Source organism: Cervus elaphus, chromosome 7 (genome assembly GCF_910594005.1).
Source record: "Cervus elaphus chromosome 7, mCerEla1.1, whole genome shotgun sequence".
In the NCBI taxonomy this organism is placed as follows: domain Eukaryota; kingdom Metazoa; phylum Chordata; class Mammalia; order Artiodactyla; family Cervidae; genus Cervus; species Cervus elaphus.
In genome coordinates this window covers 40,900,858-40,917,022 of record NC_057821.1, presented here as the reverse complement: position 1 = coordinate 40,917,022, position 16,165 = coordinate 40,900,858, and the positions used below count along the sequence as shown (strand labels likewise).

At 45.0% G+C, this 16,165-nt stretch overlaps 1 protein-coding gene across 14 annotated transcripts in view; it reads right to left on the bottom strand.

Moving 5' to 3' along the window:
* ATXN1 (ataxin 1) overlaps positions 1 to 16,165 on the bottom strand; it is a 404,589-nt gene that overhangs the window by 278,934 nt on the left and 109,490 nt on the right. The window contains exon 4 of one of the 14 annotated variants that reach the window (XM_043908471.1): positions 15,090 to 15,252. The exons of the other annotated variants lie outside the window; for them this stretch is intronic. The gene's annotated coding sequence lies outside the window, so the exon portion shown is untranslated. The remainder of the gene's footprint in view (positions 1 to 15,089; positions 15,253 to 16,165) is intronic. 14 annotated transcript variants of the gene reach the window in all.

Here is a 16,165-nt window from a genome sequence, read left to right as displayed (position 1 = left end):
CGGTAAAGAACTCGCCTGTCAATGCAGGAGACATAAGAGACATGGGTCCAAGCCCTGGATTAGGAAAATCCCCTGGAGGAGGGCATGGCAACCCACTCCAGTATTCTTGCCTGGAGAATTCCATGGACAGAGGAGCCTGGTGGGCTGCAGTCCATGGGGTCACAAAGAGTTGGACACGACTGAAGCGACTGAGCGTGAGCATGATGAATGGTCTTCTCTCATCTGTAAAACAAAAGCAGTAAGGCTCACCTCCTGGGGTGGGGTGGGCGTGAGGTTCAGGTTTAAATAGGTCATGCTCCCAGTGTGGTACTCAGCAAAGGATAAAGTTCCTTCCTCTTCTGTTTTCTTTGGTTGAAAAGGAATAAGTAAGTGTTGGCTGCTCAGTCGTGTCGGACTCTGTGCAACCCCATGGACTGTAGCCTGCCAGGCTCCTCCATCCATGGGATTTCCCAGGCAAGAATACTGGAGTGGGTTGCCGTTTCCTTCTCCAGGGGACCTTCCCCACCCAGGGATCAAACCCGGGTCTCCTGCATTGCAGGCAGATTCTTTACCATCGGAGCCTTTGACAAGGAGTAGATTTGCCTTATTCACTCAGCTCCCTTCACGGTCTCCCTTAAGGAACCCCCAGCCCCTGGCCTGCATCCTGCAGGCTGGAAGCCTCCTGGGACAGCGAGAGAGGGAGTGAGTGTCTCGTCACCCAGCGAGCGTGGCCGGCAAAACCTGCTCCTCCCTCAATACTGCCACAGGCACACAGATGGCTGAGACAAGGACACGTGGGGCCACATGCCTGCAAAGGTAGAAGGTAAATGCTAGTTGACACTCTTATTTCCATGAGATTAGGGGGAAGACACTGAGTCTTTGCTCTCTTGAATGTCTTCTGAGCTGAATTCCTACAGGCAAGATTTTTGTCAATGACCCAGAACCGCTTAAGCTTCCAAGAAGCCAAGCAACAAAACACCGCCAGAGCAGATAATAAAACCCGGGTAGCGGGGGTGGAGGAGGCAGTATGGGTCCCATTCATAGGGCTCCAAAAGGCAAGAGGGGCTTCCAGGAAAACAAAAACCGAGAGTTACCATGTCAGCACTACAGCTTCACAAACACCAGCCTCAACAGCAACCAGAAAATGTGAAGCTGCTAGACAATCTGGAGTTTAAAGGAAAAGCATCTTTTTTAAAAACGGAAAATAGGTGAGAACTGCCAATACATGCTGCTGCTGCTGCTAAATCACTTCAGTCGTGTCCGACTCTGTGCGACTCCACAGATGGCAGCCCACCAGGCTCCTCCGTCCCTGGGATTCTCCAGGCAAGAACACTAGAGTGGGTTGCCATTGCCTTCTCCAATGCATGGAAGTGAAAAGTGAAAGTGAAGTCGTTCAGTCGTGTCCAGCTCTTCGAGACCCCATGGACTGCAGCCTACCAGGCTCCTCTGTCCATGGGAGTTTCCAGGCAAGAGTACTGGAATGGGTTGCCATTGCCTTCTCCAGCCAATACCTAGGGCACTCATTTTTAGAATATCTTCCCAGGTGGTGTTAGTGGTAAAGAATCCGCCTGCCAATGCAGGACACCTGGGTTCGATCCCTGGGTCAGGAAGATCCCCTGGAGGAGGGCATGACAACCCACTCCAGTATTCCTGCCTGGAGAATCCCATGGACAGAGGAGCCTGGCAGTCCGAGGGGTTGCAAAGAGTCAGATACGGTTGAAGCTATTTAGCAAGCACGCACATTGATACTGAATTTCTTATTAAATGTTTTCGTTATGAAGACACACTTAAAAAGAGGCATAGATAGCTCGCTAACCCGGCCACTTCATAAGATTTTCTTGTTTGATAGATTTAAGAGATTGAAGGCACAGCCATAAATCTTTTCCAAACAAGCAGGATTATAAGTAAAGTAATCAGTTCATTAATTAATTAGACAAACCAGCCATTGACCAGCCTGGGGAAATTCCTCCCACTGCTTTTTTTTTTTTTTTTTTCTTTTTCCAGTTTAGGAGGGAAAAACCTGGGAAACAAACATGACCTATTGTAGCTACAGTTCCTCTTTTTACTTTTTTTCCCCAAGCACCCACAAATCCGGGTCACCCGTTTGCTTCCAGGTCTTGCCCAAGTTTAAATCTCTTACCCGATGCCGACCATCCGGAGCCCTCAAGGGGCTGCCACTGTGTCCTGTGTTTGCCCACAGATGCAGCTACACATCCCGCCCCCAGAGGCACCTGCCTGACCAGAATGTGTCACGGTGGCTGCCAGGGCAAGACAGATATGTCGGAAAAGCCAAGTATCTCCTGCTGTCCAGGAGGGGCTGGAGCAAGGATCCCGAACAGCTCCAAGTGATTACAGACCTAAGACTCGAAGCTAATTAATGGAAACTGAAGGGAAGATGGTGACAGCTCAAAGCTACAGTGTGAAGCTCATGTCATCTGGTGGAGAGAACCCAAGGAGAAATCTCCTAAGGGCAGGACATTAAGGCTTGCACTTGATTTGCCTTGCAGACCTAACACATTTCTGTTGGAAACATGTCTTTACACCCTGGAGAGACTTCATAAGGTGCTGACCTGCTACTAATTCCGGCAGTGCCTGCACCGCAGCCCACAAAGTAACTCTTTGCTCACTGAATTCAAATCACCCAGCTGTCGGCATAGGGACGGAGGCCCTTCACTCCAACTAAACAAACCTATTTGTTGTCCAGCTTCTGGATCTCCGATCCTCACAAGAAGTCATCTCCAGCATCAAATGCCCCTTTGTCTTCCACATGACACCATCAGGACTCTTTCCTCCTATAAAACACAGTTTAAACCACCCTCTCCCTTAATCCCATCTAAACGAACCCTCTCTCACATCCACACAAGCAATAGACTTAGCTCTTACTTCCCACTGACATAAGATGTTTCTATAGTGATAACATTAATCCAGGGACTTCCCTGGTGTTCCACTGGTTAAGAATCCACTTGCCAATGCAGGGGACATGGGTTTGGTGCCTAGCCCAGGAACTAAGATACCACATGCTGCCTGGCAGCTAAGCCCACATGCCACAACTACTGAGACTGTGTGTTCTAGAGCCCACGCTCTGCCACAAGAGAAGTCACTGCAATGAGAAGTGTGCACACCGCAACTAGAGTAGCCCCTACTTGCCACAACTAGAGAGAGACTGTGCCCAGCCATGAAGAGCCAGCACAGCCAGAACAAATCAATAACTAAAATTACAAACACAAACAAAAAGACACAGTCATCCAACTCATGCTTAATGTATAACTTTGGGCAATTGACTTCTTTACCCAGCCTTAGTTTCTTCATCAGTAGAAGGCAGATAACAGCAATACCTATATCAGAGAGCCATGTGACAATGAAACATTTATTTTTAATGCGTGTATGTATGCAGACATACACACTTAGAGCATGCAAAGTGCTTAGCACAGTACTTTGGGTACATGGTAAGCACTCAGAAAGTGTCTATGCTTTCAGTAGCATGACTGTTATTACGGTTACTCCATCACTCGTGCTCACATTTGCATTGGTCTCCACCCCTTGATTACTAAACTCTTGAGAAAAGAAGCTATTCTTACACACAGCCCAGAAAATGAGGACGTGACAGGAGTTCAGTACGTGTTAACTGAACAACTAAGCAGCAGCTTGGCAAGGATTCAGGTATTTCAGACTCAACCTACACTGCTGATTACAAAAGCTCATTCCCATGTGTGAGTTTGGGCAAAAACAAGTACAATAGTATCTGACTATTTAAGGAGGACAGTGGCAACATAAATAAATACTCCTGAATCTTCAGGGAAATGAATTGTAAGAAGGATTTGGAATAAGACGAAAGGTCTACTAGGGCCCCCAGACATCTCCAGAAGCATCCTGAAGATAAAGACTGAAGAAAAAGTGAGAAGGTGGCATGGAAGCCAGCCCAGCCCTGAGCACAGGGACAAAGCTCAGCCTCTTGTGCAGGGGGAAGGGCAAGGAGCACCTCCTGTGCAAGAGAAATCAGTTCCCTGAAAGGTGTCTTCCAGGTGTGAGTAAGGTACCCCAGGTCTCAACCCTAACTCCAGCAGTGCTCAGTTCTCCTGCCCCTGGAGAGAGACATCCACCTGAATTTACACAGAGAGTATTTCCACCCCGTGTTCTAGACCACCCTCTCCATTTCTGCCTGCCTGCCACCTGCTTCACTTCCACCTGCTTCACAGAGACTTCCTCTGCGAAGTCTCTTGTCTCTCTTAACCTTCAGATACAGACTGTCCCAGGCCAAGGCAACCTCCCCGAACTATCCAGGCTCCTACTGACCTCCCCTCTATAGAGGAGGAGATTGTTCTGGAGAGGTTAGTCGTTTTCCAAAGGTCACAAAAGTAGGGGCAAGAACTGAGCAAGAATCAAGACCTGGACTGTGTGACCAGTCCCCTCCTCCCAAAGCAACCTAGTTTCCAAATCTGCAGCACCCTGCCTGCTTGCTGCTTCCACTCCCAGCCCTTCCCAGACTTAGAGATTGCTAAGTCATGAAGATAAGCTGTGTTGTCAAGCAGGCCACTGAAACAGGCATCCTTGCTCTGGGAGGACTAAATGTATTTGGCTGTTTCTACTCCATGGTCCCCCTGCTCTGCATCACACATAGGGACCTCCTTCCCATACCAACTGCTGTTCACACGTGGTAGTCCAGGACATCACATCTCCCTAAGATTTCTGACTAATAAGCAAGTTAAATGGTTAATCAATAATATCATGAACTGATTTAAAACTTTTTTTACAGAAAGATTTGGATTGGCCAAAAAGTTCATTTGGGTTTCTCCATTAAAAAAATCCAAACAAATTTTTTGGCCAACACAATATTTAATTCTTTTTTTTTTTAATAGGTTATATTTTGCTGGCGTCTTTTTCTCTCAGGCCATCACAATGCTAGTTCAGCAGGAAATGTCATACTTTGAATGCCAGAGGCATTAAAAAATTAATCTAAACTAAATTAGCTTTTTTACTCCTAACAACAGACTGGGAACAATAAAAGAACTCAAAGAAAGAAACGAATTTAGCACACTAGAAATCAACAGCTGCTTCTCAAATCAAAGTCACCTGGAACAAGAAACTGCTTAGCAGGGAGAATAATTTACCTTCAACTAACCATGTCAAGCTAGGAAAAAAAAAAAAAAAAAAAACATTTTGCAAAATAGCCATTAAATTAATTTTTCTTTAGGTGGCATGGGGAAAAGAGAAGAAGGTATATAGTTCAGTTTTACTAAACTCCTAAGAAACTCTGATATACTGTACATACTCCAGGCAAATGGCAAGCTGAGGGGAGGGAGATTCCCAGGAATATGTGAATCATAACTGTTAGTCATCCGTTTGGGAAACTCAGGAACAGTTCCTATCAGTTAAATGCATTATTATTTGCTTAGTGGCCAAGACATAAATTTCCTTGGAAACAACTGGTGAAGACACTACAGACTATACCCAGCCTCTTCACTGTCCTACGATGTGGCCTGGCAGATTCAGGGTAATTTCATATACTAGTGTGAAGGAGAAATGAATATATTTAATTAATATACACATAGGCACATGCATGCACACAGAACTTTGGGCTTCCCAGGTGGATCACCAGTAAAGGATCCACCTGCTAATGCAGATGTGGGTTTGATCTTCCTGGGGTGGGAAGATCCCCTGTAGGAGGAAATGGCAACCAATTTCAGTATTCTTGTCTGGAAAGTTCCATGGACAGAGGAGCCTGGCGGGCTACAGTTTATGGGGTCACAAAGAGTTGGATACAACTGATCACATGCACACAGATAGGCACGTGTATACATATTCCTAATCAAGAGGTGGATCCACTGTTTGGGGTCTGAAGCTGATAAAGTTAGATAAGGGATGGAGGGGTGAATAGGGACAGGAGTGGGTCTTTAAACAAAGAGTTCACAAAATTATCCACATAAAATTCGATACTGGGCCTTAGAAGGGGTCTATACAAGTGAGACGCTTTCAAGTTGAAGTGGTATTAGCTTGCAGACAACTGTGCCTGGTCCATAACACACTCACGTGTATTCGAGCAACTCAGGGTGGGGGACGCCTGTCAGAGGCCAAGTTCTACATAGTTCATTAGAGTCCTCTTCAGCATCAAGTGTATCGTAAATACTTTAGCACACATTTTTGCTGAGTTCAGGTGGCCAAGGGAGAAATGTTTACACAGTGTGTTTTAGACAAGCTGCTAAGTGAATTCCAGTAGGCAGCTTTACTACCGTGGCAGGAAAACCTGCCGTCCACAGTAATGGATTAGGCAGCCATGCCTACTGTCTGGAAACTCACCTAAAGGTACCTAAGAGAGTATCTTGGACCAGAGTCACCATGTAGCTAAACACAGTGGTTACAATTAAATGTGGACGACGTGGGTGGGAACGGTGCCCCTGAAATCAACGAGCTTAGGTTGGGGCTCAGGCGAAGCTGGGGAAACGACCATTTGCAACACACGGTTTTCCGCCTCCGCCCCACACTGGGAACCCAGGGCAGGGAGAGTCTTCTATTATAGCCTCTTAGTTATGGCCGGAGAAAATGAGAAGAGAGAAAAACTCTGAGCGCCTCAGCATGAAATCAATCCATAGAGCTCTTTTTCACCATAAGAAAAACATGTACCCTGAAAGAAGATTCGAGAATCACAGGCTTCTGGGATTTGAGGCAAATGTCCACCTTAGGCCAGCAGAAGGTCATTCCTGTTCCATTAACTTTCAGGAAGTAGATTAGCCCCTTCCGGGCTTTCTTTGTTCAGGCTCTCGGAGCTCCAGGGTGCCAGTGGAGAGTCGCTTAGATCAGCAGCGGCGGCTAGAATAGAAATCTGAAAATAACACGATTGCTCCGCCACGCCAACTCACTACTTTTAATTGTGGCTCATTAAAGATGTAAATAGAAGAAGAATTATGTTCACCTTTACTACAATCTCATTGCTGCAGTAAAATGACACTGCTTCTGCTTCTGTGCAAAAAGAAATACTTCTACTTTGCGTAATTATCACTGCAAGTGGAAGGCAATGATTCACCAATTTTCCAACAGCAGCATGATTCACATGTTTCTGCCTGTTGTTGGACAGAGGCAGGTAGACAGAATGATTCATTTAAAAATCGCCCAAAAGAAGAAAAGGCACGTCCGTCAAAAGATGGAATCTAAAAAATTCTGAACCCTTCTTAGTAGGTAGTACAGAAATGCAAGCCTGCTTGAGGAAATTCTGCAAAGAATTTAAGCCAAAAAGGGGCTAAAACCAAAGTGAGAAAGAATCGAGAGGGAACGTGAAACTAACTACCCAACAGGAATTGAATTTTGTCTTAGAAATGTTCTTTTCTTCAGTTACTAATGAGAAAAACAATTTCCCGAATCTTCTTTTACCCATATTCTCACAGGACCTATTTGTGAAATTAGAATGAAAATTATATCTTTTGGATGATTATTGATACAATATAAGATTGAAAACAAATACACAAGAAAAGTATGCTTGAAACATCGTGTTAAAAATTAAACTAAGGGCCAGACACAAAAGGACAAATATTATATGATTCCAGGTAGACGTGGTACCCAAAGTCGGCCAACTCATAGAGGTGGAAGTAGAGCAGAGGGCACTAGGAGCTGGGAGAGGAAGGAAGAGGGAGTTCACGCTTAATAGGTACCGACTTTCTGTTTGGGGATGAAAGAGCTCTGGAAATGAACAGTGCCGATGGCTGCACAATATTGTGAATGCACTTAATACCACTGAGTCGTTACACTTAAAATTGGTTAAGGTGGCCAATTTTGTGTTATATATACTTCCTGCAATTAAATGTATATATGTGTGTGTGCTAAGTTGCCTCAGTTGTGTCTAACTCTGTGCAACCCTACGGACTGTAGCCAGGCTCCTCTGTCCACAGGATTCTGCAGGCATGAATACTGGAACGGGATGCCATGCCCTCCTCCAGGGATCTTCCCAACCCAGGGATCAAACCCACCTCTCTTACCTCTCTCTTGCATGGCAGGTGGGTTCTTTACCACTGGCGCCACCTGGGAAGCCCCATATATATATATATATATAATAATATATATATATATATAGTATATTTAAACATAAAATTCAGGACACATGCTGGATTTATGGCTGGGTTCCCAGGAGACAGTGCTGTTGCTTCCCTGACTCTCTCAAGTGGATGAGGGCAGGACAGGCAAGGGAAGGGATGAGGCCAGTGTGGATGCTCACCAGGAAATGGAGAAACACCCACTCCTGCAAAGCGGGGGACAGCTGCAGCTGAGCTAAGCCTCTGAACATCGGCACCAGCATGGGAGCCAAGCATTCAGAAGTCCTGATTTAAATGCATTAAGCGGATCTGATCTTTTGCAGGCTCTTACTCAATTTCATAGAGCAGATAAGCACTCCAAAATTTGTCAAGTTAATAAATACAGATTTGGGTTGAATTTGCACAGTATGCGTCCGTAGGTTCACTGGCCACGACCTTTGATGGTCAGAACTGAACTTCCCCTTTCAGTAAATGTCACTCCAAATTTCAGACGGCATTTGGAAGCAAACGCCGCTCTGTGCCCATTACCAAGTGTTTCTTAGTATCATAAGTTTGGTTTCAAACAGGCAGAAGAAGCAAAGCATTTAGCATTCCTGCAATGTACTCACTCCCAAACTCTGTTTTACTATGAAGAGCAAGTTCCGTCGACATGACCGCCCAACACAGGGAACAAGGCCCTTACACAAGTGGCTAATTTGATGACCTCCCAGTATCATTGAAAAAGGATGCTGGTCCTAAAGACAGTTGAAAATAATCCCTTTCTCATCAACTCCAACCAAGCAGATTAGGTCCTTGGAGGGCTCTAGTTTCTCTGAAAGCAGCAGAGTGCAAGCCAAGTGCCCTTAAACCAGTGAAAGAAACCACCCGAGTGGAGATTGGAAATCAGAAGTGTTTGAAAGAGGTAGGGGGTGATGGCAGGGTACAGGCAGGGGGTCGGGGAGAGACCAGGGTTGGAATCCTAGCTTTATTCCTACAAGCCCATGTGATACCCTTCAACACCAATAACCTCATCCTTTATAATAACATATAATTTGAATGGAAAAGTCACACCCATTGTCCTTCAATTTTGCATGTGTGCGTGTGAGGATCAGAGGAGATGAAATAGGTACAGACACAAAGAAATCGATGTATAAAGTATTCTTAAATTAATTTTCTCCTTAAAGGGGAAAATGTACAAAATGTGTCTGCCAGGTTTTGCTGAGGAAGCTTTTAAAAGAGACTCTACCAGTATTTATGGAATATCCACCATTTTAAAGGGTTACTGCTATTGCTCATAAGCAACACATGGGGGTGTAAGACATGTCTTTAATTTCGAGAAACTTCGAGTCTTAACAGCAGATAAGTAAATCTTGGCTAAGTCTGATCACAACCCTCTCCCATCCCCAAACCTTCAGTGGCTCTCCACCACTTCAGAAAATATTCTGACCTTAATATGAGAGTAATTCAATTGTTCATCTGTAAAATGGGGATACCTACAGGGAATTGCAATCAGAGCTAATTTATGTAAAGCACCAATGGCACAGGCTGGTGTAAGGTGGCTATTAAATTAGTAATTCACATTAATTAGTATCATCATCATCATCATTAAATCAGCCTCTTTCCTCCTAAGCTCTCATTATTGCACCTCACATACCTTACCCTGGACCCAAAGCAGTGCCTGGGGTTCCTCCGGCACACAAGGCCGTCCCTTCTCACCTCTGCCATCTGGGATCCTAGCTCGCTTCCATGTCGGGCTCAGAACGCCTCCTCCAGATCCTCACCACCAGCAAGGAGACCAAGTCTGTCACTTCTCTGTTTTCTCACAGCATTTCCTCACCTTCCCTAACTGAACTCACTCATAGTTTCCCCTTCCGTAACTAATCATAAATTCATAAACTCAGTTTGAAGGAAGGCAAAGGTTGGAAAAGTTTGATTACCAAATGAGGACCAGTCCAACTGAATACCATTGACAGTAACATGATAACATTGTTTAGTCACAAAGTCATCTCCAACTCTGTGACCCCATGGGCTGTAGCCATCCAGGCCACTCTGTCCATGGAATTCTCCAGGCAAGAAGACTGAAGAGGGTTGCCATTTCCTTCTCCAGGAGATCGTCCCCACCCAGGGCTTGCTCCCACATCTCCTGCATTGGCAGGCAGATTCTGCACCACTGAACCACCAGGAAAGCCCGACATGATAATAACAGCTAACGTTTTGTTACAGCTTTAACTTTTCATTTCATTCTCACAACTCTGATAGATGCTGAGTAATTTCTCCTAGTCCAGGGATGGATGAACCAAGACCCAAGGAGGTTGAGGAACTTGCTGAACATGACACAGCTGATTAGGGGCAGATTTGTATTCAGACTCGGGCAGTCTGTGTCAAGAACCTCTGCTCTTACGCTGAATGGCATTGTTTTCCAACAGCATTATAGCAATTCATTATGTCCTATTTTAAAAAACCTCTAAGGACCATAATCAGTCCTCTCAGGGCTGGGTTTTAAAACTTTAGATCCATCAAGGTGTCCTGTTCTGGACTGAGATCCTTAAGGTCTCAGGAACGGACTTCCTAATTGGGCTACTCTAGCTTGCAGACTCCCCCGCCTGCACGCACCAACACTAAACCACCTCAGGGAACTAGGGCCGCAGGATCAGCCCATGGACCCACACACGTGGTCTGCAGAGGGCAGTTCAAGATAAGCACCTACTTTAGCCCCGAGGAGCACCCGAAGCTTGATGAAACGCACAGCTGTCTATCGCCTGCTGGAGCTTCTCTCACAAAGTAGGATGCCTTCGAGTACCGGCTCTCACAAAAGGACAATCCGACAGCCAGTACCTCCTGCTAAAGGAGCTGGAGCAGTCACTGGGCAAGGCCGCAGCCCTGTTGCCAAGGGCACCAGAGAATAACTAACCCTGTGCATTCATCCACCTAAGCCCTGGTCTGGTTCTTAACGCGTCTTCCAGAGAGCCGAAGGGTCTGGCTTTCACATGAACGCGATGCTCAGGACAGGAAAAGAAGAAACTTCAGCAAAGGTTTCTTCACTGTGGCAAGCAAAGATCAACTCACATGCAAGGCTGAGAAGTGATGTGGTGTTTAATGCATCTCATCGGTAGTCAATGTTGTTGACTGGCCAATTTCTTAAAATCTGCTCATCTAACACTGGCTTAACTTTTGGCATAATTTTATACACAAGAAAATGGAAAGCTGGGTAAGAATAGCATGCAAAGAGAAAAAAAAAAACTGGCAAATCTCAATCTTGCTGAAGAACTCGTTAATTCTAATAGTTTGTCTATAGATCCTCTTGGACTTTTATGTAGACAACTATATCACTTATTCAATATTAATAAAAATATTTTGGTTCCTTTTTAAAAAAAAAACCTGGCAAACCTCAAATTGAAATTCTCTATTCCCAGCTTACTGACTGTAACTAAAACATTAATAGGAAAAATTATGTTATAAAATAATATACAGTATTAAACATTCTTACCCTGATAATAAAATATTCTTTAAAAAGATATGTAACATGCCTCACACATTCATCTCCAACAAATCCCATTCTGAACTCCTTGCAAACAAGTGCCAATGATGATGTTTTTAGTGGCATTTTTAACACGTGACACTAAAAAAACCATTCTACTCCCCCATTTGAAAAAGAAATTTTGAGGATGCCAAATTAATTTTGAAGATGACTTTTCATTCTATTTAAGCCAAGATATTTTTTCTCCTTTGATATTTTAACCAAATAGAATTCTTAGAAATGAAAAAATAGTAACAAGTATATTTCCAGAGCAGAATAGCCTTTCAGAATTGAAAATGTTACATCAATGCTTTCCTGCTATCCACTCTTGGCTTTTTAAATTCCCTTAGGAAAAAATACCACCTATTCATAGTACGTTGCCAGCACTGGATGTGTTATTTCTTTGGATTTATGATTTGGCCAATATGATTTTTCATGACATAATACACTTTTTTTAAAAAAAAAAGCAATTTCTAGTAACTTCACAGATATGGCTACTGAGAAGCTGACATGATCCTCCCTGATGTTAGAATTTTCAAATACCAAAGATCCACCCTATTTCTTTAGTGAAAATGGTCTAATGCTGAATCCAACAACTTTTGTAAAAATTATTTAACCAAAACATTTCCTTTATATCATTTCTATAACAAGGTAATTAGCACTGAGCTTATCTGAAAAATGTTACATCTCACCTGAAGGATTACTTGTATATTCATAAATGAATTCTTTCTTTTCTTCTCACCTTCCATAAAGATGCACTGAGCTAAATTATGTGGCAGAATGGGCTTAATACTTGGAATACAAGGTTTAAAATAAACCAATCTCTACTGTCATGAGCCACCCACAGAGATAACTATGTAAACAAAGAATCGCAGTACATGGAGCAGGAAAGGGGGACATTTCTATTTGGCCTCAATGAAAGAGGAGTCCACTGGGCAGAAAAACAGAATTTCACGCAGAAGAATCAACGTGAAGGAAGGCGTGATTATTAAAATATACAGTATGTTCAGAGTAGAGAGAAGTGTGTGGAGAGATGAGAGGGGTGGCAGATGAGGTTTAAACACTGAGCTGATAATGAGTTCCTGCTGCTGCTGCTGCTCCTAAGTCGCTTCGGTTGTGATTTGGTCGACTCTGTGCAACCCCATAGACGGCAGCCCACCAGGCTCCGCCGTCCCTGGGATTCTCCAGGCAAGAACACTGAAATGGGTTGCCATGTCCTCCAATGCATGAAAGTGAAAAGTGAAAGTGAAGTCGCTCCTAGGGGGTTTCAAATATCATGCGATGAAATTCACATTATCTCACAGGGAAGAAAAAGCTAATGAAAATGCTTTAAATTTTTCCTTTCATTTCATCCTATTCATTCATTACTATGAAAAATACCAAGAGAGCTATTTTTAAAGAAAGAAGTACCGATCACTCTCACACTGCAAACATCTTTCCTGTTTGCTTTATTCACTTCTAGTCTTTGTTGACAGGCACCCATTCCCATCATGACTTTGTGACCAATATGCGTGTGCAATTTTGAATTACGAATTTTATGCTTAACATTGTATTAGAAACAGTCTTCTGTACTTCCAAACACTGTCAAGGGTTTTCAGGAATAATTCAATCCGATCCTTTTCTTTAAGACGGTAATGCTCAAAACAGTAGGATGAATGGAATACAGAAAGGAAAGACTGGAGGCAAGAATACTCTTTCGGGGCTTCCCTGGGGGTCCAGTGGTTAAGAATCCGCCTTGTCATGCAAGGGACATCGGTTTAATCCCTGGTCCAGGAAGAACCCACATGCTATGGAGCGACTAGGCCCACCCACCCCAACTACTGAGTCCACATGCTACAACCATCAAAGCCTGAGTGCCTAGAGCCTGTGCTCAACACAAGAAAAGCCACTGCAATGAGAAGCCCATGCACGGCAACTAGAGAGCAGCCCCTGCTCACAGCAACTGGAGAAAGTCCACGCACAGCAACAAAGACCCAGCACAGCTAAAAAGTAAAATAAACCTTAAAAAGAAAAAAAGGCAGAATACTCTTTGGAAGTGGCTGCCCTGGTCCAGGCAAGTGATGCTAACAGCCTGAAAGAGAACTTAGGTGAGGAAAGGAGAAGAATGGCTAGTCTGTAATCTATTTAAGAGGCAAAACTACAGCATGTGGTCAAGAGATGACATACAGGAAGAGGAGGAGGTGACCAGCCTCAGTGACTAGCTGGTTGGTGACCTTGTTTCTCTAAACAAGGAACCCATAAAGGGAGACAGGAGAGTGACAGGTACAGGTTTAGACTCAAGGTGAAGACACCTTTGGAATATTCAAATCAGAGCCATCTGGGGGGAAGTTGGAAGTCAGTGACCTTAAACCCTGCGGAGAAAGGGGAACAGTGTTAGTCATTTGAGCGGGGCTGATAATGATGCCGCGAAGCGGTGAAGCCTTCAGGGCGCGCGCGTGCAGGAACCAACATGGGTGAGTTTCAGTTTTCACTCCGACAGTGTGCAAACGTGGCCGTTTAATTCTAACTTCTTTTGAGGCAGAGCAAACACCTCCCTTCAAAGCTCTCAAACTGTCACCAAGGAAGGGTACCTTCCAAGGCAGTCAACGTGGGCTTTGATGACGCCTTTTACAAGACAATTCACTGCGTTTCCTGAACTGGTGTGGTTTCACTCACAGTTAGACCAAACCACACAGCTGCTCTGAAGGGCTGATGTAATTATTAGCCCGTGATGGTATCAGGAGAAGAGCGAGTTGTAACACATCTCATCGAAGGCATGCCTGGTGCCGCTTTACCGCCCAGCAGCTCAGGGACGCAGAGGGTAACTAACTCCTCTGAACTAGAACATATTCTGAGAGCTTTCCAACCGTGGTCTTCAAGGAGGGTGCTGAGCTTGCTTTTTTCTCCCATCTGCCTTCCAGAAGCAGGGCCCAGGGGTTAGGTGGCCATTCGGAAACCCTGCAATTCTCAAGGCTGCCTCGTGCTAAACAGCACAAGTGACATAGTTTCTAAAGAGACATACGCTCTTTTAAAAGCAGTTTTTCTCTTTTCCAACTGTGGACAGCTACTTGAAAGGAAATATTCCAGGCACTGCTAAAGACCTCCCAAACAGCAAAGCCAGCACCTGGTATTTCGCAAAAATCACACACTTTATCATTTCTTTAATTTTCTCCCTGGTTATCGCTTAAAGCCTTGAACAAAGGCTCGAAGATGCTTATATCAGTAACTTATATCTGGAAGAGGTCACACAGAGGAAAATCGAGTCAGGTCTCCACAAAGCATATATTAAAAAGCCTCTTTTGCCCTTAACACTGCTTTGGAAACCCATGCATTTCTTTCCTTCCCTTAACTGAGAATCTGAGAAAAAGCCCCATCCACGCTGGTCGACTCTCTGCTTACCAAACCCCCAGCAGCTGAGGTTAGGTGGAGACCCAGAAGAAGATGCTTTCCTGTCGCCAGCCTCGAATGTACTCTTAACACAAGCTTAAGTCAGCTTTGGCACAACTGTGCTAGGAAAAACCGAGACAAAGCAAGAGTCAAAAGAAAGGCTGCAGAAAGTGTTTGGTGCCTGGGATAGTGGTTATCTTGGCAGCTAATAAATTTCCTGATTCCCCTACTTGTTCCCTCCTCGGCCAGCCAGACTTCTGTGAGTTCTTCGGTTTAGTTTCTGACTTGAACTAGCTGTCTGATGCTCTGCCGGTTGTGGATCCTCCAGCAAAGCCCTTCAGGAGACGCCCCAAAAGCAAACACCACATCTCTTCTGGATCATCCAAGGCCGGGCTGGAGGTGGAAGAGGGAAGGAGAGGGTCAAGCATCACCATCGCCATCTGTCAACGTGAGAGTCAGATCCTGAATCCGCCACCACCACTGCGGGTGCTTTGACACTGTGTCCGCTGCAGCTCAGCTTTATCCTTCCAGCAATGGGACCGCTCTCCTGCCACCCAAACGGACAAAAGCCTAGCAGCTCAAAGTAACAGCATTCAGAATGAATGGCCACAGGCAGCAGGGGAGGCTCTGGGAGCCAAGGATACAGCATCCAAGTCACCAGAGCACCACGCCTCCCTCCCGTCCTTCTCCCATCCTATCGGCTCCATCTAGTCCTGCACCCACAGCTGATGTTTCTGCTCTGCTAGACATGGGGTTAGGGTTCCTGCCATTACCAGGGAACAGTCAAGAGTCAGTGGTAACACAGCAAGAGACATAACCAGGTTTCTAAAGGAGCCGCTGACCTAGGGGAGCATTTCACACATTTAGACATAAAGGGGTTTCTCAGGGGTTCAGAGAATACGCTGACTCCACATCCTGATAAGGTCAGGAGATAGAAGAGCGATCGTAACCCTCAACGGTTTGACACTGCTCAGATCAACGCGCAAGTATTTCCTGGGCACATTAAGATGTGCTCAGATCTGGACCCTCTGCTGCGGGCAAGGAGACCAAGAGGAGGATGAAGAAGTAGCCTCAGAGAGTTACTCGCACACCTCAATGCGGAAGAGCTCTCTGAGAGGAGTTTCCTGGGCTCAGCACCCTCAGAAATTGTGACTCATTGAGCCCCGTGTTGCTAAATCTGCAGCTTTAATACACACGTCCCGGTGATTCTGCTGCAGGGGGTGCTGGGGCTTGGACCACCTTTTGAGAACCACTGGGCTATGACCTGATTCCTGTCCTCAAGTCTACAAATGCACAAAGTGGTGCA